The sequence below is a fragment of the Canis lupus genome, chromosome 10 (genome assembly GCF_048164855.1).
Source record: "Canis lupus baileyi chromosome 10, mCanLup2.hap1, whole genome shotgun sequence".
In the NCBI taxonomy this organism is placed as follows: Eukaryota; Metazoa; Chordata; class Mammalia; order Carnivora; family Canidae; genus Canis; species Canis lupus.
This window is the reverse complement of record NC_132847.1, coordinates 66,745,626-66,770,374: the sequence shown is the minus strand read 5'-3', so window position 1 is coordinate 66,770,374 and position 24,749 is coordinate 66,745,626. Positions and strand designations below refer to the sequence as shown.

Sequence of the window (24,749 nt, the reverse complement as noted above, 5' to 3'; positions counted from 1 at the left end):
GATGGGTGGTCTTTGCTGAAACGAGTCTGGGGGGGCTGGAGGGGGGAGCAGTGCATGTGGGCGGGGCTCACTGAGGTTATGTTAAACCTGAAATCTGAAGTTGGTCCGCCCGCATCCGACTCCCAGCTCTGCCGTTTGCTACCTGTGTGACCCCTGGCAAGTTCTTATACCTCCCTGGGTCTAGACTCTCACACAAAGAGATCATAATTTGTACCTAGACCAGATGCTTGGGGCATGGATTAAATGAGATGATCATGTAAAGGACTCGGAACAATGGCCTGGCACGTAGTACACGCTCAATAAATGTTATTTGTTATTATACTTATTGCCACATGCTTACTTCTAGGTAATGCCTAGACACTGGCTCTAAAGGGACGTAAATCCCCCCTATTGGGATCATAACCTTTCCCCTGGAGTGCACACTTAATGCTTTCCTTCTCCATACTTCTCAGATGCAGACAATAGACATCCTATAAATGGGATTGATTTAAGAACAGAAAGGCCTGCCTTTAATGATAGCTTGCTTGTTCCATGTTTAATTTCCAAAGTGCACAGTGGGGAGGTCTGCTGGGACATTTACTGCCCTGGATTATTTTCCTTTATTCACATATGCAGGGAGAAACTTGCTAGACAGACATAGTGGCATGCTACAAAACGACAGCCAAATCCTGGAGAGGACAATAATGTGGAAGGCTGGCTGGGGTGCTCTGTATTAACAGAAGCCTTTATTTTACGGAGTTGCCGTGTCTGGGGATGTGCCGGCACCACTGCTATTCAAGCCAACGTAGCAATGATTTGGGTTATAACCAAGTTCTTCTGTGTGATGCCCAGACTGTTAAGAAATGTTAGTTTATAATCTCCAGACATTAGGAGACACAATATCCGAGTCAAGGACATAACCTCCCTGCCAAAGGGAGGCCCGAGGACCTACCAGTTACCAAACAACTCCAATCAGTGGTGCATTATGGATGCTCCCAGAGTACATCTAAGAACATATAATATATGACAGTGGATGGAAAATGAGGCCTAATGATAAGAGCCCACTTATCCAGTCCCTCAGAGGTGCCACATGATAAAGCAAGGACCTCGGGAACCAGCCACTATCTCTATATCCTGGGGCTCCTCAAGAGTAGGCTTACTGGACTTTAACGTTCACTCCCACTGGCTATCAAGACATATAGGTGTCCACATTTAAATCCAGAACCCATCTAGTGTGTCACAGACACAAGATGCAGATGACATGGTGCTTTCATACATGTTAACTGAGTGCTACGTGTTTGCTATAGATGGAACACTGGTGTCCTCCCCCAAAATTCATACATTGAAACCCAATCCCCAAAGGGATGGTAATTAGGAGGTGGGGACCTTTGGGAGGTGATTACATGGAGCCCTGGCTGAATGGGATTAGTGCCCTTATATGAGAAATCTCAGAGTATTCTTTTGCTCCTTCTGTCATGTAAGGACGCAGTGAAAAGACAGTTGTCTCCGAACGAGGAAGCAGGCCCCCACCAGACACTGAATTTGCCAGTGCCTTGATCTTGGGCTTCCCAACTTTCAGAATTGTGGGAAGCAAACTCCTGGTGTATATAATGCACTCAGTCTATGGTATTTTGTTAAAGAAACCTCAATGCACTAAGCCAGTGTTCTAATTACATGCCTGGTCATTTTGCAAACCTGGGTTTTCCCACCTCTGGGTCTTTGTTCATATAGAAAAGCCTCACTTCAGATTTGCCCGCCATGATACGAATGAACTATGCCTCAAATAGAAAAAATATTACCGATGGTACAGGCAGTGAACCTTAAATGCCCAAGGAGTAGATTCATTGGTGGTCACTGTGAACAGACATGATCATGAAAGATGCAGGTTTTAAGTTGGTTCATTAAGAATGGGTAGGAACTGGGGCACCTAAGTGGCTTAGTGGTTGAGCATCTACCTTTGGCTCAGGGTACGATTCCAGGGGTCCCAGGATAGAGTCCTGCATCGGGCTCCCCGCAGGGAGCCTGCTTCTCCCTCTGCCTGTATCTCTGCCTCTCTCTCTCTCTTTCTGTGACTCTCATGAATAAATAAATAAAATCTTAAAAAAAAGAATGGGTTGGAATTAGACAGATATAAATTAATGAGCAGCACATTCCAGGAAAAGGAATTGTGTGAACAAGGGTAGAAACTTACTGCACATTCCAGGGACAATGAGGAGGGAAATTCAACTGAAGTGTAGGGCTTGCTCTTTGGAATAGAAATCAATGATTCAAAAGATTGGCTAGGATGAGACTATCGAGGACCCTGAATGCCAGGCCAAGAAGTTTGGATTTTATTCTATAGGCAATGGAATATTGCAGGGTTCTAAGCAAGAGAGTGATGTGGTAAAATGGCATTTTAGGAATATTAATCTGGCACTGGTATACAGGATAGATTAATAGGAGTCAGGATGTTTTTTCTATGAAGATCCAGACAGTAAATATTTTAGGTTTTATAGAACATACGATCTCTGTTGCAACTACTGAAAGCTGTCATTGCCATGCAAAAATGGCTTTAGATAAAATATAAATGAATCAGTTAGTCTGTGTTCTTTTTTTTTAGATTTCATTATTTATTTGAGAGACAGAGATAGAGAGAGAGAGAGCACACAAGTGGGGGATGGGAGAAGTAGCCTCTTCACTGAGCAATCAGCTCAGTGTGGGGCTTGATCCCAGGACCCTAGGACCACAATCCAAGCTGAAGGCAGATGCCCAGGCAACTGAGACACCCAGACACCCCAACTGTGGCTGTGTTCTAATGAACCTTCATTTATAAACAGAGGTGGTAGGCCAGATTTAGCCTGTAGTCTTAGTTTGCTGACTTCTGGATGAAAAGATCATGAAGTGTCTTAAGAGGATGCTGCAGTGTGATGGAGACAGATAAACTAACAAGCCCACCCTAGCTTAGAGCTGCTCCAATCAGAATGGAAAGAAAAGGACAAATATAAGAACCAGAACTGATGAGACTCAGGACTAATAGGATTTAGGGGGGTAGGCAAGGCAGTGTCTTGGCTTTTAGCCACACAGACCAAAGCATACTGGTGCGGGAATGGGCAGTAATGGGAAACCAGTACTTTCCCACATGTGCTGTATTCATATTTTCCCTGAGGAAACTCCTTATTAGGTTAAAACTCAAAACCAAATAGTGTTAATATAGACAACCAGGCACCAGCATCAGCATGTTCACATCTGTGTTTTGTCTACTGAAGACTCAGGCTTGGCCCCGTCACAAGGACCCCCTTGTACATCCATGGCTGTTACAAGATTCTTTGATTAGTTGAGTCCCCTTCCACAGTGATGGGAGTTAGGTCCTGAAGTCACCACTAACCTGACAAAAGAGGTAAGATGTGCAGTCAGCCTCTGTATAAAATCAATTATGAGTCAACATCTGGCAAGTTCTGGTTCCTGGTTCCTGGTATCGCCTGCTTGGGCTGCTGAGGTGTGAGCTGTGCTCCTCACCTGCTAGCGTGCTGCTTTCCAGACTTCCCCTTCCTTTGATCAAGGCAAAACCACTAACTCTCTTCCCACTCCAGACGTTTAGACTACATGATTCCCTTTCATCTCATCGACCATATAACTCTATGTTGATAGCTTCCCCATCTGTATTTTCAGCCTAGATCTCTCTTCTGAATTCCAGATTCCCATATTCAGCCACCAACAGTTCATACCCATTCCTTCAAACTTAGCACTTGCCTGCATCATCTCAGCCATCCCTCCTCCCCTAGCCTCACATCTGTTCTTTCTGTGTTCTTCATCTCAGCAAATGACACTACTCAAGTCAGAAATTGCAGTTATTCTAGACACTTCACATTCTTGAAAGGCCAATTCCTGTTGATTCTGCTTGTCATTGTCTACATCTTCTGCTTCCCTAATACAACCTTTATTACTACCTTAATACTCCCTCCTTTATCTCCCCACCTGCACATGTAGAATATTCTACAAGAGTATCTTCAGCACTCTACAGCACTTAACTGTTACACTCAATTTCCATCTGGATTACTGCAGGGGTGCCCTCACTAGTCTCCCTGTCTCTGCGTCTTGGCTCTTGAGCAAGTCCCCCTCTGCATGGCTGCCAGAGTGATACTCTAGAATGGAAGTGTATCTCCATCCCTTGCTTCAAATCCCATTGCCTGCAATGGCAAATAGAAAGTTCTCCCTCACTGCTTCATCTGACAAAAAAAGTACTGGGGCACCTGGGTAGTACAGTTGGTTAAGTGTCTGAATCCTGATTTCAGCTCAGGTCATGATCTCAGGGTCATGGGATCAAGCCCTGCATTGGGCCCAAACTCAATGAGGAGTCTGCTTGAGATTCTCTTTCTCTCTCTCCCCCTGCCCTTCCCCCTGCTCGAGCTCAATAGATAGATAGATAGATAGATAGATAGATAGATAGATAGATAGATAGATAGATAAAATCTTTTCTTAAATTAAGAATTCCTCTTTGACAATACGGCTTAAGTATCAATGAAACTAGAGTAACCATCTGCTCAGTCTTCTTTCCCTCAGAAAATTGACCTACCTTCACTATAAATGGAGCTGGTGGATTTGGCAGTCAAAGGCTAATCTATGTAGCCAGGCTCATCCCTGCTACAAGGACTTGTGTGTGTGACACAAGCTGAGCTAATCATACTACTTTATGTCATTGCAATAGCAATTTGGCCAATGGTTGGCTAAATGACCCAAGTAGGACCAATAAGAAATATTTCTAGGGATATATACATGAATACTGGGAGAGAAAACTCCTCCCCACTAAGGTTAAGCTGGAATGATGTACATCTGAGTGGCAATTTTCCCAAGCCACGTGGAAGACATGCATCCATGTTGGAGAAAGGTCAAACATTCAGAGAGAAGCAGAGCTGAAAGACAGAGAAAGAAGGATCCTAATGACACCAATGAGTCCCAGGCCTAGTTACACCAAAGCCAGAACCATCCCTGGCTGCCTTCTTCTTCTTTTTTTTTTTTTTTTAAGATTCTTATTTATTTATTCATGAGAAAAGAGAGAGAGAGAGAGGCAGAAACACAGGCAGAGGGAGAAGCAGGCTCCAAGCAGGGAGCCTGATGTGGGACTCGATCCCAGGACTCCAGGATCACACCCTGAGCCAGAGGCAGATGCTCAACCGCTGAGCCACCCAGGGATCCTCCATCCCTGGCCTTTTTAAGTTATATATACTCCCTTTTGCTTAAGCTGGTTTGAGTGGTGCTTCTTTTAAAATTTTTCCATGTATTTTATGTTTTAATTACCTGAAAATTCAAAATAATTTCTAGTAGAGCAGTGAGATATATACAGCTTTCTTATGAAATCTTTGTTTAGAATATTTAGTATTTTGTCACTTGCAACTCAAAGAATAATGACAAGTACAGAAGTCTTTTCTGTTCCCTCCAAATAGAATTAATCACTCCCTCTTTCTCTGCTCCCTCTACAGGCTGTGGGTCTTTCTGCTTTAGTACCTTGATCACTTTAGCACTTATACATTTAACTATTTACATATCATCTCCTTTTACCAAACTATGTGCTTTTTGAGGACAAAAATCTTGGCTGATGCAGGGGTACCTGGATGGCTCAGCTGGTTGAGTGTCCGACTCATGATTTTAGTTCAGGTCATGATCTCAAGGGTCTTGAGATAGAGACTGAGCCCTGCACTGGGCTCCACATCCAGCGGGAAGTCTGCCTGAGATTCTCCCTCTGTTCCTCCCCGCCCCCACTCTCTCTCTCCCCCCGTCTCTCTCTCTCTTTCTTCCTCTCTCAAATAAATAAATAAATAAATCTTAAAAGAAATCTTGGCTGATGCATCTCCAAAGCCTAGAGCACTGCATTATGAAGACATGTAATAGATACATCTACCTGACTGAGATACTTGCTCCCTTTTGGTCATTTTCTGTTTGTAGAAATCCCTCCCTCAAAGGCATTATAATTTCAATGGCAGTAAAATATATCATTGAAAACACATTAGCAATCAGTCAACAGAACCAGAAGTATCTTTCTGTTGGAGACATTAGCCCATATGGAATAGACCATTATTGCCATGCATATAAAAAAAGACTTGGAAAGGCTAGCTCTGAGAAGGAATCATGGAAAGCTCATTCTGAGGAGAAAAGCTGGGGTAAGGGAAATTCCAGGAAAAGTATAATGAGCTGACAGTAGCAAACCATTCAAGGGGAATGTGACTCAAGAGACATCTGGAATGAAGTGATCTCAATCCATTAGGAAGTTTTCCAGATCCCTCTACTATCTGGGAGGCCTAGCAAGTCCCTTTCATTGTCTTTATGTAAATTGTATATTTTCCTGGCAAGTATTTTCTGGAAGTATTGCAACATTATGAAACTGCAGGCTCTGCAGAGTAAGGAGCACCCATGGAATGGAGCACATTCTACTCAAAGGTGGTTGGTAAGTATAATAGGAAGTCATTAGGAAGTCTATGTGCACCCTGGTGCAGCTAGAGGCAGGCCCTCTCTTCCCTCATCAGCACGGGCTGCTACCAAGGCACAGTGGTGGTGGCTGGGGAGGTATCCCAGATGAGTCTGAGAAACAGTGAGAGAGGGAAAGAGGCTGAGCAGGGAGGGCAGTAAGGAGCAGAGACAGGGAGTTTCCTGTCCTCCCCTGAGGCCCACGTTGACTTGAGCAGATACTTAGAGCCCCAGCATGCATCTGTGGGAAGGAACCAGAAGACCTACTTACTCAGAGCACTACTGCCTTCAAGAGATGCCGGAATTTAGATGAGAAGGTTAAAAAAAAAGAAAATATGTTAAAATGTAAATGTTGCAGCCTTTCCTCCAGCTATTGCTAGGTAAAGAGAAGTTTGCTTTGATGCCTCTCACTGTGAGCCAAAGGGAATTGGGTGTTCCTCCCCTGAGCTCACAGAGGCCTTTCAGTGACTTTGGGCCAGCTGCTTCATAGGCTTTGCAGTGCAGACTCAGAGAAAGGGGCAGAAGGCTGAACTGCTGACCTGGACTGTTTTAAATAGTTTGCACTTGGAAAGGAAACAGGGTAGATAGCTGATAGGGGGGAAATCAGAGAGGAGAGAAGGAATGAAGAAAAAAAAACTGAGATGGCTTAGGGACAGCTTGAAGTTCACCCATTTAAAAAGAAAAGGAGCTGAGATATTAAGACTAGAAAATCAGGAGGAGAGCATCTTGCAGTATTTTATTGTGGCTTATAAAATGAATCCTCTTTGTATTCCCAAAGATCCCAGTAAGAATACTGGACTTTTCTTCAGACTGTGCTTCTTGGTGCCTTCTAGCTGAAATGGAATCGCCAGGGTGCCAGCTTTCATATGGGTTACGCTAAGTAGTAAGGTAATTGTGAGAATTAAATTATGAAAATCAACTTGCAAATGGAGGCCCTGTGAGCTTTTTCTATTAAGGAATCAGAATGTCATCTCAGTTGTGGTTGAATTATAATTACCTGTTTAACGCTGCTGTGGAACCAGTGTTACTTATATACCTGAGGAAAGAGAAGCAGGGTGGTCGGTCTGATAACTGAGATACCTGAGGGATCATGTATAAAACAATCGAGGAGGTACCCACTCATCTCTGCCCAACTGCCTGTCCAGCTAACTTGAATGTTGGGTTTGCTCAGCAGACACATCCGTACGAGAGATCCGTTATCCGATCTCAATGCCACCAGGTATCAAAACTCTCTCTCCTGGCTCTGACTTGAAGGTCACCAATCACGATTCTGCTTACATTCAGCTTCCCCAAGTTAGCTAAATGGAGAGGCAATACTTGTTAAGCCCCTTGCAATGTCCATCCGCTGTAAAATGAATAACATGGCATTTGGATTTAGGTTGATGAGTGTATGGAAGGCGAAGTTGTTATGTGATTTTCTGATCCCACAAATCTAAGGAGCAGAATCTGGCATCAGTTCAAGAGGCTCGGTCAAAAGGACAAGTAAACTACATTTTCCATAATCACACTGCTCTGCCCAGCCATGCACCCATTCACCCAACAATTTTTTTGATTCTACAGTTCTATTCATCCCCCATGGCTTAGTTTGGACCAGCATTTCCATTTAGGTAACTATCTTTTATCCAACTGATTACTAGGCCTTGAACTTGCCATCTACTGGTAACAGAAGGAACTGCCAACTTTGTTTTGCTTGTAACAGAAATGATGGTTAAGAAAAAGAATTTTAAACAAGAAAGAAGCCACTGATTAGTTCAAACTTCACTATGGGGTTTTATTTTTCACTATGGGTTTTCGAAAGGATACTTTCACACCTAAAATCTTAACAAACATTATACAGAGCTTAAATGCAAAATTGAACAGTTCCGATAGCTAGCCTCTTAGTGACAAACCCAATGCACGACACAGCAAAGTTTTAGTCTAAGGTCTTTGGTAGATACTTTATAGTCCATATGGATTAGGTCTTAAGTCTATTTTTAAGATCTGCCCTCAGTGTTACCCTTTAAATAATTATTGAACCACGTAGCTATAGTTTTGCTTTAATGGTCATAACATCAAATTCCTTGCGAGGCATGCTTCCCTTTAGTGTCCTTTTCTGGGAACCAAAAAGGAGAGTGGTCTGACACAGCTCTGATGAAAAGTTAAGATCTGTTTTACGGTATCATATAGATAAGTCCACTGTGAAGAAAAAAATCGAGCACTTTCTATACAGATGGAATGGTAGAGAGCTCTGAGAAAGTCCCAAATGCCAGAAATAACATAACTAAATTCATCCACAGAATGTAATCTCCATATCATCAGTCTCAAAGTATTGCTTTCTTCCCCACCATGAAGCCACATGGGCACTGAACTAGGAGTCGGGAGACCCAGCTTTGGGTAGAGGTTCCACTGCTGGCCCCCGGGTGACTTAGATGAGTCTGTTGTTTCTGGGCTTTGGATTCCCCACATGTGAAATAAGCAGGTTAGACCAACTTCACTGTGAGCTTCCTCCATCTCGAAGAATCCGTGACACTAAGGAGAACAATGGCTTTACATTCTAGACGGTCGCGTGCCTTTCCCCAGCTCTAAAGTCATACCAGCAAACATTGCATGGTGCTTACTGTGTGCCCGGCACTGTTCTGATTGGTAAATATTAACACTTTTAACCTTCACAACCACCCAGTGCATGAGGTATGATCATCATCTGCATTTTACAGAGGAGAAAACTGAGGTGCAGGGAGATACAGAGATGAGCTCAGATGGCTCGTGTCAGAATTTGAACCCAGGATGAAAAATGGAAATATAAATGTCTTATGGGGCTACATGAAATACAACAAAAAATAGAAGCACATTTCCCGACACAGTACGGGAACTCCATAGGGAAAAGTGCTTCCTTTGCACCTGGTATGAAGTTTTTGACTTAGGGTTCTCTCTAGCCAACTGCAAACTACTCATGGAACCGAAATTCAGATCTGTACTGGCTGAACCTAAGAATAACGACGGTGGTGGTGGGAAAAATACCAACAACAAAAACAATAATAATAATGGTAATTAAGTTTGTTGACTTAACTTGCTATGTGCCAGGATCCCTCCAGTTTTTCATTTAATCCTCAGAACACTTTCTTTCTTTTTTTAAGATTTTATTTATTTATTTATTTGAGAGGCAGAGTGTGTGTACAAGCAGGCAGAGAGGCAGAGGGAGAGGGAGAAGCAGGCTCCTCTCTGAGCAGGGAGCACGACACTGGGCTTGATTCCAAGACCCTGGGATCATGACCTGAGCTGAAGGCAGACACTTCACCAACTGAGCCACCCAAGCGCCCCTAGGACATTTTCAAGTAGGTTCCTTTACTATCCCCTTTTTATGGACAACAATAGTCAAAACTGAGCATGAGTGGGTAAACATGGGCTGGGAAGTAGCCAAGCAGGGGCTGAAGCCCAGATCATCTGACTCCTGAGCACATTATTGTGAACAGAGATGTGTTTTGGCTACTAACATTTGCTTAGCTCTGAGAGAGCTCCACACAACACACACAGAACACACCTTCACGCCCATGTGCCAAAACCTTCCAGAACATAGGAGATGTTGAGGATGCAAAACATTCTGATGTCAAGTCTTTCTACCGCCACCCCAAACCCCCCAGACAGGAGACCTTTTACAAAATCTGTGAGCACTTCCCAATTCCAAACAGAAATCGGTCGAGGCTGGATTGGAACCTGCAGCAATCCCCCCGTGAGCCAGTATATTATTCATTTCTCTCAATTCCTGCCGCAGACACTTCCAGGGGATTGAACGATTTCATCAGGAGGGCAAATGCAAAATAAGTCTCCCCCATTTGAACTTTTCATCTGAGAAGGATGGTTGCAAAATGGGGCTGCAGCTGGGAAAGCTCTCAATTTACCATGTCAGGCTCATGAGCGGAGACACTCTCTAAATCTGGGGCTTCTAGGTACTAGAATATATCTCTCTAAAATTAGATGACAGGAAGAGTAAGGGGCAGAGGCATGCACTAAATTGACAGTCCTATCGTGGGAAGAAGCGCAAGGCCTGCAGGAAATGTCCCTCAGCCAGGAGCAGGAGCGGACCCTGCACAGACCTCCCAGGAAGCAGTTACCCCCCTGGCTGCTTGCAGGTCTCGGAGCAGCAGCCCATGGATGAGTAGCGGGGCTGGGATGCCACCAAACAGAGTTGTGGTTGTTGGAAATACGAGATAAAATAGCATGCACAAAAATAGAACGTGGATGCAATGTGGGGCATTCTGACAACAAAGGAAGCCTACTTGGAGAGACAAGCATCACTCCCCACAGAGACGTACACACCTTTTCTGACTCTCGCCAATTATGTTGTTTGTTTCGTTAGATGTCACTATCTGGTGACCATCTACCTGTATCTGTTCCTATATCTACATCTACCTATATCCCCGAGAAAAGCTACAGAAGGAGGAAATATAAATAGCCCAGATAAATACAGCATTTAAAAACATAATATGAAAAAATAAATAGATAAGTAAGTAAGTAAATAAATAAATAAATAAATAAATAAATAAATAAATAAAAACATAATATGGGGTGCCCAGGTGGCTCAGTAGGGTAAGGGTCTGCCTCCAGCTCAGGTCATGATCTTGAGGTCGTGGGATCAAGCCCCGCACTGGGCTCCCTGGGAGCATGCTTCTCCCTCTCTTCTCTGCTCGTGTTCTCTCTTGCTATCTCTGTCGCTTTCCCTCGCGCGCTCTCTCTCTCTCTAATAAATAAAGAAAATCTTAAAAAAATAAAAACATGGTAAATATCAAATAAGTGTGCATAGTGAGAAAATTCAAACAATACACAAAGAAGTAAATGAATAGCTGAGTCTCCCTACACCCCACCCCCATTAATTGAGGGTATCCTTCACGTTTTATATGTATCCTACCAGGGGAAATAACCCCACAAGTATGCCAGCCTATTATCCATAGAGATCTCTTATTCTTTATATAAAAGGAATTACAAAATATACTTCCTGAAACCTTCCTTTTTTCTTAGTGATGTATCTTAGAGGTTTTTCTACCTCGGCACAGGGGGGTCCCACCTCATTCTTTGTAACTTCTGCTTATATTTTCTTTATATCACTGGTCAGCTGCTGATAGATTATTTAGGTGGGTTCCCAGTATTTTATTTGCTATAATAAACAGGACTGTAATGAATCTTTTTCTACATACATCTTAGATGTATTTTTGTGGCTGTGTCCACAGGGTAAATCTCTAGCAGGAAGGCTGCCAAGTCAAAACATATGAGGATTTAACATTTTAATAAGGCCAAACTGCCCTCTCCAAACCATTTTCTCTGTGTTTTAAATGGCATAAATCTGAGTTGAAAATAAGACTTAAGCACCTAACAAGGGTTTTTGACAGTTTCCCCCTTTGTTAGCTATATCTGTAGTGACCCAGGGGGAGTTTAAATGAGAGAAAGTATCTACCACTTTGTGAATAAACTGCAAGCTGTTCTTAAAACATCCTTGTGTCATCTATATTTATCACAGACTATTATTCTGTGTTTGGGGGCCTAAAAGGGCACTTTTCAGGTTTAAATAAAGTGATGTTTTTCTACTTGATGAACAGAAGTCTATCACGGCTCCATTGGTTTTCTAGAAGGACTCAGGTTTATACCCCTCTTCCTTGCACTGTTAATGTCAGAATTATCATACAGCTGGATTGTGCCCACTTATTTATAATGAAAGAAGGTTTACTTCTTCTGCTGTGGTTGCCATCCTCCATGGTTTAAAAGTACAAAATTTTCCATCTACTAAAATAATTCCTAGATGGACTTCAGCAATATAAAAAATGAAAACATAAGAAAATACAGTCATTATCTGATTTTAGGGAAAAGACTTTAAAAACATAAAGCATAGAGAGAAACCACAAAGTATGAACCTTCATTATATAACCTCATTACATAAAACTTAAAAATGTGGTTTTTATAGTACCAACGAAACATACAACTCAAAGGCAAGTGCCCATCTGGGACAAAATATTTTCAATATATATGTCAAACGGCTAAGACTGTTAGTAAATAAAGGGTTCTTACAAAACTATATGATCTGTAAATAAAGCTATGAACACTGAAATACAGAAAAAGAACAAAATATAGGGGAAATGCTCAACATTATCAGTAACCAAAGAAATGCAAATTAAGCACTGGGATGCCATTTGCCACCTATGAAATGTACTCTCTTCCTTCCTACACACCCACAGGGTATTTTAAAATATCATGTGTTCTGTGTTGGAGAGGGTGTGAAGAAAGAGACCCTCTCTTTAATCTCGGTCAGAATTACAAATAAGAATGGTCTTTCTGGAAGGTCATTACAAAGGTATTGATTGCATTTATCATACAGAATTTATGCAGAGAAAATTATCTTTGATAGGCTCAAAGATTTTTGGAAAGCATATTCAACCTAGAGATAGATGCAACACAAAAAAAATAATAAATTAAACAGCTAGTGATTAGTTAAATACGATGCATCTTATAAACCATCCAATGACTTCCTTTTTCATTTGGGATAAAATCAAAGCAAACGCACCCATGATGCATTGACTACCTCTCTCCTGCACCTCATCTTGTCTCTTTTTCCTGCTCACTTCCCACTCTGGCCACACTGGCTTTAACCAGAGATTGGCTGTGGCATGGAGGCCAGGGAGGTGGGTGGGGAATCTGTGCCAAGTCTGCCTCAGAATCAAATGGGACTTTACACGGATAAAAGAAGATACAGTGTGTATATATATTATATATTATATATTATATATTATATATATATATATAAAAACACAATGGAATATTACTCAGTCATCAGAAAGGATGAATATCTGCCATTTACATCAATGTGGATGGAACTGGAGGGTATTATGCTGAGTGAAATAAGTCAATCAGAGAAAGAGAATTACATGGTCTCACTCCTATGTGGAATATAAGAAATAGTGAAAGTGACCACAAGGGAAGGAGGGGGAAACTGAATGGGGAAAAATCAGAGAGGAAGACAAATAATGAGAGACTTTTAATCATTGGAAACAAACTGAGGGCTGCTGAAGGGGAGGGGCGAGGGGATGGGGTAACTGGGTGATGGGCATTAAAGAGGGCATATGATGTGATGAGCACCTGGTGTTATACTATATGTTGACAAATTGAATTTAAATAAAATAAATAAATAAATGGAAAAAAAAATATGGGACTTTGCTTTTCTTTGGCTTTATCCCCCATGACCTCTCTCCAGAAAACCCTCCAGAGTTTGGCTACAATTTGGGGCAAGACTCAAGATGTCTGGCTATTAATACCATGTAAGTGGTGCCCTGACCTCATTCTTTCCAACGTCTGGCTTCCAGTCTCATCCAGTTCTGAACATGCATAAACTAGCTGGATGCCTCCACGCCTTGACCTTAATTCTCCCCACAGTGTGCAACCCGAGATGACCATTAAGATTATCTGAAGAACATTACAAAGTACCAAGCCCAGGCCCCACCTCCCAAGACTTTGGTCTTATTGGTTCAGGCACTGGAAGCTGTGAATGCTCCCAGGTAGTTTTAATGTTAGCAAAGGTGGAAAGTCACTGCAGGGCATATGGCAATCCCATGACTCAGAAGCAGTTCCTTCTGCTTTGGCTCGTTTGAGCTTCCTTTTCATCAGTCCAAAATAAGCTATTTGGTTAAATTTTGCTGAGGATTCAGCACTGGGTCAGTCACTTGCCTATTTTTGCAATTAAGTCCTTACTTTCTTCGCTCTTCAAAATCTGGGTTTCGGCCACAGGTCAGTAGGTTTTTGACACAAGGGCTGTAGAGCTTATACTGAGCACCTGTCTCTCAAGAGTCAACACTCCTTCTTTTTAGTATTTATCATCCTCACTGTCTGGGCTCTCGAGCCCTCCTGTGAGGCTCCTAGAATTCATTTAGATTACAATTTTGTACCCCACAACATGGTGATAAACCAAGTCAGACGAGGTCGGGGGGATGGGGTTCAAAATAGAAACACAGAAAACATCTCAAATGCAGGTTTGATCAAAAGTAAACAAGTTTTGTGCCTTGAAAATTTATTTAAATGCCTCGATGCTACACTACATTTCAAAATTGAGAAAGACCATAGTTAGGAAAAAGATCATCCCTGAGAATGGATTCCTTCTATGCAGTTTCCACCCATAACATCTGGTGAGTACTGAGGGAAAGAAATAAAGGTGAGCTGAGTAGGTTCTCTGCCAGGTTTGAGTTGCAGGCAGTAGATCCCACAGGCATCTCCAAAGCCTCATGGGATTCCCTATTTGGTCTCCTCTGGAGGCTGATGACAACCTGAGAAGAGGAGAGGGAATCCATACGACTGAGGGCCCATGAGACCCACGGGTGTCTCTGAACTGGCTCAGCCTCCCTGGGTACCCTACACATAATGAGCACTTCTCCTTTGTTCTAGCACTTCCCATGAACTTAGCATTTAGTTAAGGCACATTCCTGATGGGGGGGAAGACTGAAGAGCTCATGCTGACATTTGATAAAGGTCTCATTGAATGAAAAGGACAATGATCGGACAAGACGGGAAAGCACAAACTTCGTAAATGGCCCCCGTGTTATTACGTGTTTCTTGACATGGGAATGCCAACTTACACACACACACAGGTTATCCAAGAAACAAACAAGATTATATTAAGTGACACCACATAGTAATTTCTTAACAGAGAAGAGGTATCTACCTGCAAATCCCCAGCTGGATGCTTTATGCTTAGGCTCATTTTGAGATGTCTACCTCTCCACAAAGTTATTAACTAACACCAGCCCAGGATCCTGGGGCTTCGGGCCCATGCATTTGATCTTTGGAAGATTCCTGCCTTCAAGCAGGGGGCTGGAAGTGCCCATAGGTTATACCTAATATTGAGCATTGCATTTGTTAGGAAATAAAAGACTGAAATCTTCTGAGTGAGATTTCTCTCTCTCTCCTATCTCACCCTCCCTCTCTTTTTAAGGAGTCCATATTGGGGCCTATATCCTATGACCTCTATCTTCCAGCACAAGCGCTGGCAAACTTGCTCTGTAGAAAGCCACATAGTAAATATCTTTGGCTTCACAGTCTGTGCCACAACTACTCAGCTCTGCCCTTGTACAGCTACAGGCGATACATAAACGAATGGACGTCGGTGTACTCCATTTGGCCCACAGGCTGGAGTCTACAGACCCTGGCTACACCACATCAAGAACTGACTACCACCCCTGAGCTCTGCTATGGACACAGCGCTAGGAGACTGCAGTCTGAGCAACAAGCTGTGGGAGTGTTGAAAGCAGTGGTGCTGCTGGGTGGTGGTGGGGGGGGGGGATGCACGTAGATAAGTCACAATTAAAGGAAAATCATCACGTCTCACAAGTCTTTTCCTTGCTGCCAGAGGGAAGGAGGGAGCAAGGGAGGACGGAGGGAGGGGATTCTCACTGAGTCCCTGCACCTGGAACTGTCAGATGTTATTTTAAGTCTCACAATACCAAGAAGGTTACATCGTCCCTACTCTGGAGAGGAAGGAACTGAGGCCAACGGGTAGAGTGCCCAGGGCAGACAGGGAGGGAGGAGGGGTGGCACTGGCATCTGCACCCAGGTCTGTCCTGATCCCTCACTGTGTCTTCCCCAAAGGCAAGGCTTCAGTAATAAGGAGAGTTGGGCTTTGGGCCTTCTCCCTCCTAAGGCCTGCATTCTGCATTGCAAAGCTTGGCCAGAAATGGCCCGTGTGGGGCTGAGGGGGACTCGAGCAAGAAAGAACCACAATGGCCAGAGACTTCTCATAGGATGCTGAACCCTGGCCAGGGTGGCTGCCCACCCCCCAGGGGGCTTTTTAGATTGATCTGCATGGCAGCCTTGATTCCAGTCTGCCCCTTCCTTCACTACCTCTAGAGACAGGTGTCTGCTATCTGGGTGCCTTGAGCTTCTCCTGCTGCCTGAGCCCACGGACCTGGCCCTCCCACCCCAAACTCCTCCTCTGCTCCTCTACCCCTGTCGGTTTCTGGGAAGGGTCCCAGAGCTGCAGGAGAGAACACACCTGCTGTCCCATCAGGGCTGTCACTTCCTCCTCCTGCCTCTTCCTCATCCTGCAGATCTCAACTCCAAAGTCACCACCCTGATCCACCCAATCCAGGCTGAACCTTCTGATTGTCCTGCACTATATTCTCAATGCCTAGAATGGTGTCTGGCTCGTAGTAGAGGATAAATACACATACAGCCGGCACCCTCCGTTTCCAGTGAGGGCTCAGCCTACCGGGCTCTCAGCACCCAGTATTTCCACCTCATCATGGAAAGCATGCAGATGAGTGGGTTTTCCTCCTCTCCCAGGCCTGCGTGCTCAGAGTCACCCAGGAAAGCCTGAATACCCATCTCCTCTGCTCACCGGGGGCCTCTAGCAATTACGCTCAGCAGCAGTACGAAATGAACACAGTCTAACCCAGAAACCCTGAAAAGCCCTGAATCTAGTTAATCGAGCAATTTCTAGCAAGTCAAGCACTTTTGATGGTGGCCCCCTAGCCATCTGGGGAAGCGACTGCTCCCGCCTAAATTGTGCACCGTCTTCATTCCAGCTTTACGATGCGGCCCAAGAGACAGCCATTGGCTGAATGACAATCAGAACATTCTCTCGGCATCAACACATGTTCAGAAACAAAGCAAAAGTCCATGGCCAGCCGCTCCTCGGCTTGCCTGTTGGATCAGAATTGCCCGGGGCCCTTAGTTTCCTTTTGGGAGTTGGAGGGAAAGATAAAGCAGAGGAATCCTCCAATGCACTTGCCCCCAAAAAGGTCACTGCAAATGGCCCTACCTGGGACCAGCGTTTAAGATACAAATTGGTCATTCTGAGCCCTACTTGAGTCCATCTTCATGACTGACTTCATGATGACCTCCTACCAGCATATACACACACCCCTTCCTGACATTTACACCAGGGGACAAGACTAGCACCCACGAAGCAGGGTTTCTACGGCAAAGGTGAGGTGTGACACGACAGCAACAGGGCATGTCATGTGTGCATTCTGCAGGCTTCCCTCTGGCTGGGCCCCTTGTAGTTCCCAGCTGGGTGGGAAAGCCCTGCAGCTTGAGTCACGTAGCCCACGGGCACAGCAGCGGCTGCACAGGAACGTGCAGAGTGGGTTGCAAGAGCTTAGCACACGCACAACCATCCACATGCACACATGCAAGCCATGCGTGTCCACAAACATACACATGGGAACTTGGCGCTTCCATTTTTACATGCAATTTCAGTTTTTTTTTTTTTAAGATTTTTATCTATTTATTCATGAGAGACACAGAGAGAGAGGCGGGGGGCAGAGAGAGAAGCAGACTCCATGCAGGGAATCTGACGTGGGACTCGACCCCAGTTCCCCAGAATCACCCTCTGGGCCGAAGGTGGTGCCAAACTGCTGAGCCACCCGGGCTGCCCCTGCAATTTCAGTTTTAGGGTCATTTTAGGTTGATAAAAATGTTATGGAGAGAAGTACAGAAAGTCCACCTATAAGCGTTACCTACCCAGCTTCCCAGAATGCCAACATCTTGCACGACACGGTCCCATTGTCAAAACCAAGTCCACAGGAACATAGAGCTATTAATTAACTATGGACTCTTGGGATTTACCTTTTTTTAAAATTTATTTTTATTTTTTTAGATCGATGCCCTTTCTCTCCACTTCAGAATCCAATCCAGGATACCACATTGCGTTTAGGGCATTTCTACCTGAGGGTATAGGAGGTACATCCCCTCTGTTCCTAACAAAACGGATTTTGCAACCAGAAAATGACTCTTGGAGCAATGAGACTCTAAGACCCTCACTTCCACCTTTAGCTTACTTTCCTTTAGTAAAATTACTAAACCTCTCTCTGAGTTGTATGCGTAAAATGGAGCTAGCAGCAGAGCTTCATCATGTGGCTGTCGTGACAATTAAATCATTCTGGAAGAGTGTGAAGCCAAAGGGTAGCCATACTCCCCGCTCAGCAAATGTGAGCTACTACAATCTGCTCTTATCACCTGGAAGAGCAATTGCATCCCGAGTGCAGATTTACCAAGAAATGAATGGTTCGAAGCTAGTTTGAGGAGTAGACCCCAAATATGAAAAAGTATAGTTTTTGTGTCTGACCATCCAGAAAACTGGGAGTGATTGCTGCAGACAAGAACTACAGGACTGAATCTTAGTTTGTCCTCTTGGCTGTGTCTGGTGGTTAAATGCCAGAGTTGTGACAAATGTGCAGTGGTGACAGAGGAGGACCACCGTTAGGCAGCCAGCTGGCCTCATCCTGGCTCAGCATGAGCAGCTGGGATGGGGCCAGGCCTCGGGGAGCACAGCTGTTAGCTTTAGATGCACCGTCTTCCAGAAATCAGGAAGGCCCATTTCAGTATTACAGACTCTATGCCAGGGGGGAAGAGGATGGAAATTAACATTTATGCCAGGCCCTGCACATATATTACACACAGCAGCTTTCGATTTTCTTTTAAGATTTTATTTATTTATTTGACAGAGAGAGAGAGAGAGAAAACACAAGCAGGTGGAACGGCAGGCCTAGGGAAAGGGAGAAGCAGACCCCCATTGAGCAAAGAGCCCGATGTGGGGCTCTATCCTAAGACCCCGGGATCATGACCTGAGCCAAAAGCAGATGCTTACCCAACTGAGCCACCCAGATGCCCCTGGCCTTCAATTTTGTTCACACGCATTTATCCATAAAATATTTTCAGTTCATACCATCTGCATGTATACAAATAATATAATATATTATATTATATTATTATATAACATAATATATATGTGTACCACTGAACTAATGCACACATTATAGACTGCACAAAGTGGGCTTTTAAAATGGATAATTTGTAGATGAAATAAGCAACATGTTAAATCAATGAACAAGTAAGAGAACTGTTAATGAGAGTAGATATAAACCTTTATTTCAAAGAGTCTTGATAACTTTTAATTTCTTGGGGCCAACTTCTTATCAGATATGATTAGCCTGTCTTTGTTTTCAACATCTAGCTGAAGCTGACAAAAAAAATTCCATCCGGAAGGAGAAGTGTTAGCTCTGTCTATATGGATATTATTAGTATCAGCTTTTAATTCATACTGTCTGTGCAAAAACTTTTTGTAAGTCACATCTCCAATTTGGTGCAGTTTAAAATGGATCATGAACTCTGTGAGCCCACGTCACCTGCGGAGATGAACTGCAAGACAACACAATGTGCTGAATGAGGACAGAGCTGCCCACCCCCTTCTGGTTCTGGAACTCCCCTCTTTCCTTTCAGGACATGCCGAGAACACACAGCATGCTGTGGGTATCAGCATCAATCCTTATATTGAATATCAGTGCAGCTTAATTTCTTACTAAAAAAAAAATAAATAGAAATGCTCAAATTTGGGAGGCCTGGATGGCTCAGTGGTTGAGCATCTGCCTTTGGCTCAGGTCATGATCCCAGGGTCCTGGGATCGAGTCCTACATTGGGCTCCCCGCAGGGAGCCTGCTTCTCCCTCTGCCTGTGTCTCTCTCTGTGTTGTGTGTCTCATGAATAAATAAAATCTTAAAAAAAAGAAAAAGAAAGAAATGCTCAAATTTTCTCACACCACTCCTAAGGATTATCTTGTTCACCCCTGGGCGGGGCGGGGGGGCATTTGTCCTCTTTGGATCTCACTGTCTCCTTGCTCTGAATTATCACAACAGCCCAATAGGTAAGTAGATAATGCTATCCCTGCTTCACATGTGAACAGGAAATGGACCCAGAGAATTTGAGCATGCATGATGTCATCCAGTGGGTAAATTTTAAAGTGGGGTTTAAATTCAGGTCTCTCCATGCCAGCTCCAGCCTTCCTTTTATGTCACCCTTCCCTGTCCTTCCTCCCCTGCCAGCATGTCTCGCTGCCTCTTCTCATCTATCAGGCTGTTAAAATTAAATGCCAGCTTCCATGGCCCAAATCTGAGCAGTCAGAGAAGCCAGCACCATGGCATTGTGACAGCTGAGCCATCTAAGTGGAGACCCCTCCCATGTCAGGGAAATTAATGCCTGCAGTCTCTTCTAGGATTTGTATGGTCTCAGATCTCACAAATAAAAAAAAGGTTAAATGAAACAGCAACAGCAACTAAGTGAACAAACCCTCCCTCCCCCGTATAAGAACAAAGAGCTTATATGAAAAGTGCTGCTCCTCTTTGAAGAATTTGAGATTGGGGGGAAGGAGACTAAATCTGTAAGTAATAATAAAAGGCGAATTTAGCAAAAGATGGGTGAGAAGGTGGATGGATGGTACCGTGGTTCAGAGTCCTGGATCTGGATCTGAACAGCCTAAAATGAATCTCAGTTCGATCCTTCCCAGCTGTCCAACTTTGGCTGCTAAGCCTCAGTTTCCCCAATTGTAAGATGCAAAAGCTTTGGCTGTTATGAGGATTTAAGAGGTCCTTCTCCATGCTCAACACAGTGCCTGGCACATGGTGACACGCAGTGGACAAAAGCTGTCACCTTGGCTTGATTTCCAAATGTGGTGATCTCAGGCAGAAAGGAGACACCCCACAAGTCAGGGCTTCAGGCTGGCCCCTCCTTTCTCCAAGGCCCATCCCCTGGCCCCGCTCCTCACATCAACTAACGGTCGGCCTCAGACTCTGTACAACTGGACATCCTGAGAAATGCTGATTATTATTTATATGATTATAAATTATATTTACTGATTGAGACAACTCTAAGACTCTCATCTGCACATCATTGGAAAGAAGTAAGATGATTTTTCTTTATAGAAAAAAAATCACAGGTGATTAAGGAACTTCTTAATCCCAACTGGCTTCTCTCTGCTATAAAATGACTCTTCTTTCCCCTTGGTTGACATTATGTTAACTTATTTGCATTTTAAAACATATCAACTTCAAGCTCAGCCCCAAGAAAGTATGGCCCTGGAGGGAGGTGGTCACTTAAGGAGGGACAAAGCTAGAGACAGAGGGAGAAGGAGCTAAACTGGAGGGAGGTCCTCAACCTGGGGCAGTATCATCCCACCAGGGGATGTTTAGAAATGCATGGTAGCACTTCCTTCCCAGACTGTCATGATGACAGGGTGGGGCACAGCTGTCATTTAGTGTTGGGAGGATAGAGATGCTAAATATCCTCTGGTGTGTTGCGCAGTCCCACACAATGAATAATTGTCCTGCCATGTATACCAAGAATTTCCTGAATGAGTCATGCTTGAAACATCCCTTGATGCTCAAGGGAGTCTTCATACTAGGTGAGCCCATAGACCAGAACCTGGGACCTATGTGCTGGCCCTAGGGGGCCAGGGTGGTCTGGTCCAGCTCTGATTTCACGATCCTTTGTGAGCACCTTCGTTATACATGGAAGGCCTTTTCTGGGGGTCCTCAGCTGGCCTGTGAGCTCCACGTCAGCACATGGCATGCTAAATTCATCTTTGTCAACTCCAGGCCCATCATGGTGACTAGCACCCAGTAGGTGCTCAGTACATGGATGAGAAGTCAATTTTAAAAGGTGAGACAGTTTGTCTTTAGTAGAGTGGTTCACCTTCCTCCACCATGAGAAAGACCAAAGGGCACCTGCCCCGGGGAGATGGGTGCTGTGGGAATGCGAGGAACCCAAAGGCCTAGGGCAGGATATCTCAAAGTGCTGTCTCACTAACTGCCTCATCAGAGTTAGCCCAGGCTCCCATCAGCTTCTCTAGGGGTGGGGCTCAGATACACGCATTTTAAACAAGCTCTGCCCATTTGAGAACTACAATGAAACTATGTCAGACTATCTGTGACTGGGGAATGGTTTTGTTGGCATAAGGGAACTCTGGGGCTTGCAAAAGCTCTTCACTGCTACTGATAAAGAATTTTCTAGATCAGAAATCCGTATTTCTCAGAGCTCTTTTTTTAAAAGATTTTATTTATTTATTCATGAGAGACACAGAGACATAGGCAGAGGGAAAGTGGGCTCTCTGCGGGGAGCCTGACGCGGGACTCAATTCCAGGATCCTGGGATCACAACCCAAGCGGAAGGCAGACGCTCAGCCACTGAGCCACCCAGGTGCCCCTCGTGGAACTCTTTTAAGGTATTTGGGCTTTTCTGTTAAGGCATAGAAATGAAATCAGAAATTGGATTTCTAGGTACATTTTTCTTAACTTAAAATTGAGCATTTCTTTTGAAAATGGCAGATTACCATTTGGCAGGAAAGAAGGATTAATGTACCTCTGAGACTGAAGTAAGAAAGCTCCAAAGAGCTAATAACTGACATCAATTGAGCATCAAATGTGAGCCCTGCACTGTGCTACCCTATTCACATGGACCATTCATTTGCTCCTTGCAACACAGCATCCTTATGAAGTGAGTATGGCTACCATAATCCTATTTCACAGAGAGTAAAGCCAAGTCTTAGAAACATTAAGTAATTGGCCACATTTACATATTAGCAAGTAACTGAACTGGGTGGGATTCGAACTCAGCCAGTGAGACTTGCCAAACCTCGAGCCTGGAGCTCTTCCAGAACCTTTCATGCAGCCAAAACCACCCTCCACAAGCATGCTCTGCACTTCCCCCCATGAAAGCTCAGGATCTTGCTTCTTCATGTGCTGAATCCTTACCTGCTCAACCTTGCCAATGAATGAACTTTCCCTTGTGTCTATGTCTGTGAATGGAGGTGGGGCACTGGAGTTGGAATAAAATGGAAAGAATCTGAGTATTCCCCCAAAAAGGAAATCTTTACACTTTGGATGGTTGGTTGGCTTCCAGTCTGCAACTCTGGAATTCGTAAGGCTCTACTGCTTAGAAATAATTGGCTTTTAAAATTTAATTGACAGTTCAAGTCACCCAAAACAAGGAGTTTTTAGGTCATTTTCTCTACCAAGGCAAAAGAAGACTGGTTCAGCAATCAAAAAGATAGAATTCTATACTGACTTAGAGAGTTGGCTCATCAGAGAAAATGGACTGACTATTTTAAGCACTGCAAACCTCAATATTTTCCAACTATTATCAAGAAATGCTAGGTGGCATCAATTATAAACAACTAAAAACAGCTCTCCACGAGAAAGAAGAGGGTTCATTGGAAACTCCTACTAAACACCTCACCTCCGACTGAACGCTTCCTAATCCCAATGGCAGGTTTTTTCTTCCAAGGCTCTGGGGACCCAAAGACTCACAATCTTCCCATTCTCCTGACACACAACCCCTAACCTGATGTTCTGACTGCATCTGGGGTAGCATGCAGGAGTCTCCCTCTGGCCTTCAACTTTTGCCAATTTTAAGAGTCTACAGTGAGAAGACTGTAGACTCTGAATAGACAGGCCTGGGTTCTGATTTAGACTCCATCATGCTGACTGTGTGGCCTTCCACAGCCCATGAGCTTCAGATGTATCGTGGGTAAAACGAAGAGAACTGTCCTTTCCACTTAAGACTGTCACAAGTATTAAATACAACACACAATGCAGAGAAGACACTAAAACCAAGCATCCTCTTCTCTCTTCCTCTCCCACAAGGCCATTCTGTTATTCCAACCCAGCTTTAAAACTACTGGCTGGGCCTTTTCAGTTAAAATTAAATATATACACTCTCTTCTCCTCAGTGAATGGAGCCATTGCCTGGCTTCTGCTGTTCCTCTTTTTCCTTAGCAGTTCTCACCTCTGATCCTTCCCCCACCCACCCACTCCCACCCCACCCCATTAACTGAGGTAGGGAAGGCAGGCATGAAAAGGCTTTATTCAACCCCAGCTGGCAGCCAGACCAAGGTCAGAATCCAAGGCTCCGATGTGTTTTGTTGATCAAGCATCAGCACAAGCCCTTGGGTTGGTGGGCTAACCAGACCCTCCCCAACCTTCCCTTCAGCTCCACTGATCTACGTGATGGGTTCACTAAGCCCGCCAATCCTGAAGTCTATCTGCACAACAAATTTTGCCTCTCCAAGAAAGTCACATTCAGTTTCCAGTCAGTGTATAAGGTGAAAATCATCTATCACCCAAATTGCCCATTAAATCCCTTAAAATGTTTATAATGCCTCCAGCACAGTGCCTTGCTTGGAGTCCAACAGTCACCTCTTTCTTTCTCCTGTGAACCAGGGCATGGCTTGACCACCAGATAAAATCTTTTTTTTTTTTTAAAGATGTTATTTATTTATTCATCAGAGAGAGAGAGAGAGAGAGAGGCAGAGACACAGGCAGAGGGAGAAGCAGGTTCCATGCAGGGAGCCCGACAAAGGACTCGATCCCAGGTCTCCAGGATCACACCCTGGGCTGAAGGCGGCGCTAAACCACTGAGCCACCCGGGCTGCCTGTTTGACCACCAAATAAAGATATCTGGCTTATGTCTAGGGGCCATGAAGGCATGAAAAATATATCCAAATATTTAAACACTAAATCATAAACAGAAGCCAGTAGGGATTTCAGTAAATTCAT

At 44.1% G+C, this 24,749-nt stretch overlaps 1 protein-coding gene across 9 annotated transcripts in view; it reads right to left on the bottom strand.

The window, feature by feature from the left end:
- The window catches only part of PALM2AKAP2 (PALM2 and AKAP2 fusion), a 469,130-nt gene that overhangs the window by 263,372 nt on the left and 181,009 nt on the right, over positions 1-24,749 (bottom strand). The gene's annotated exons all lie outside the window — the stretch shown is intronic.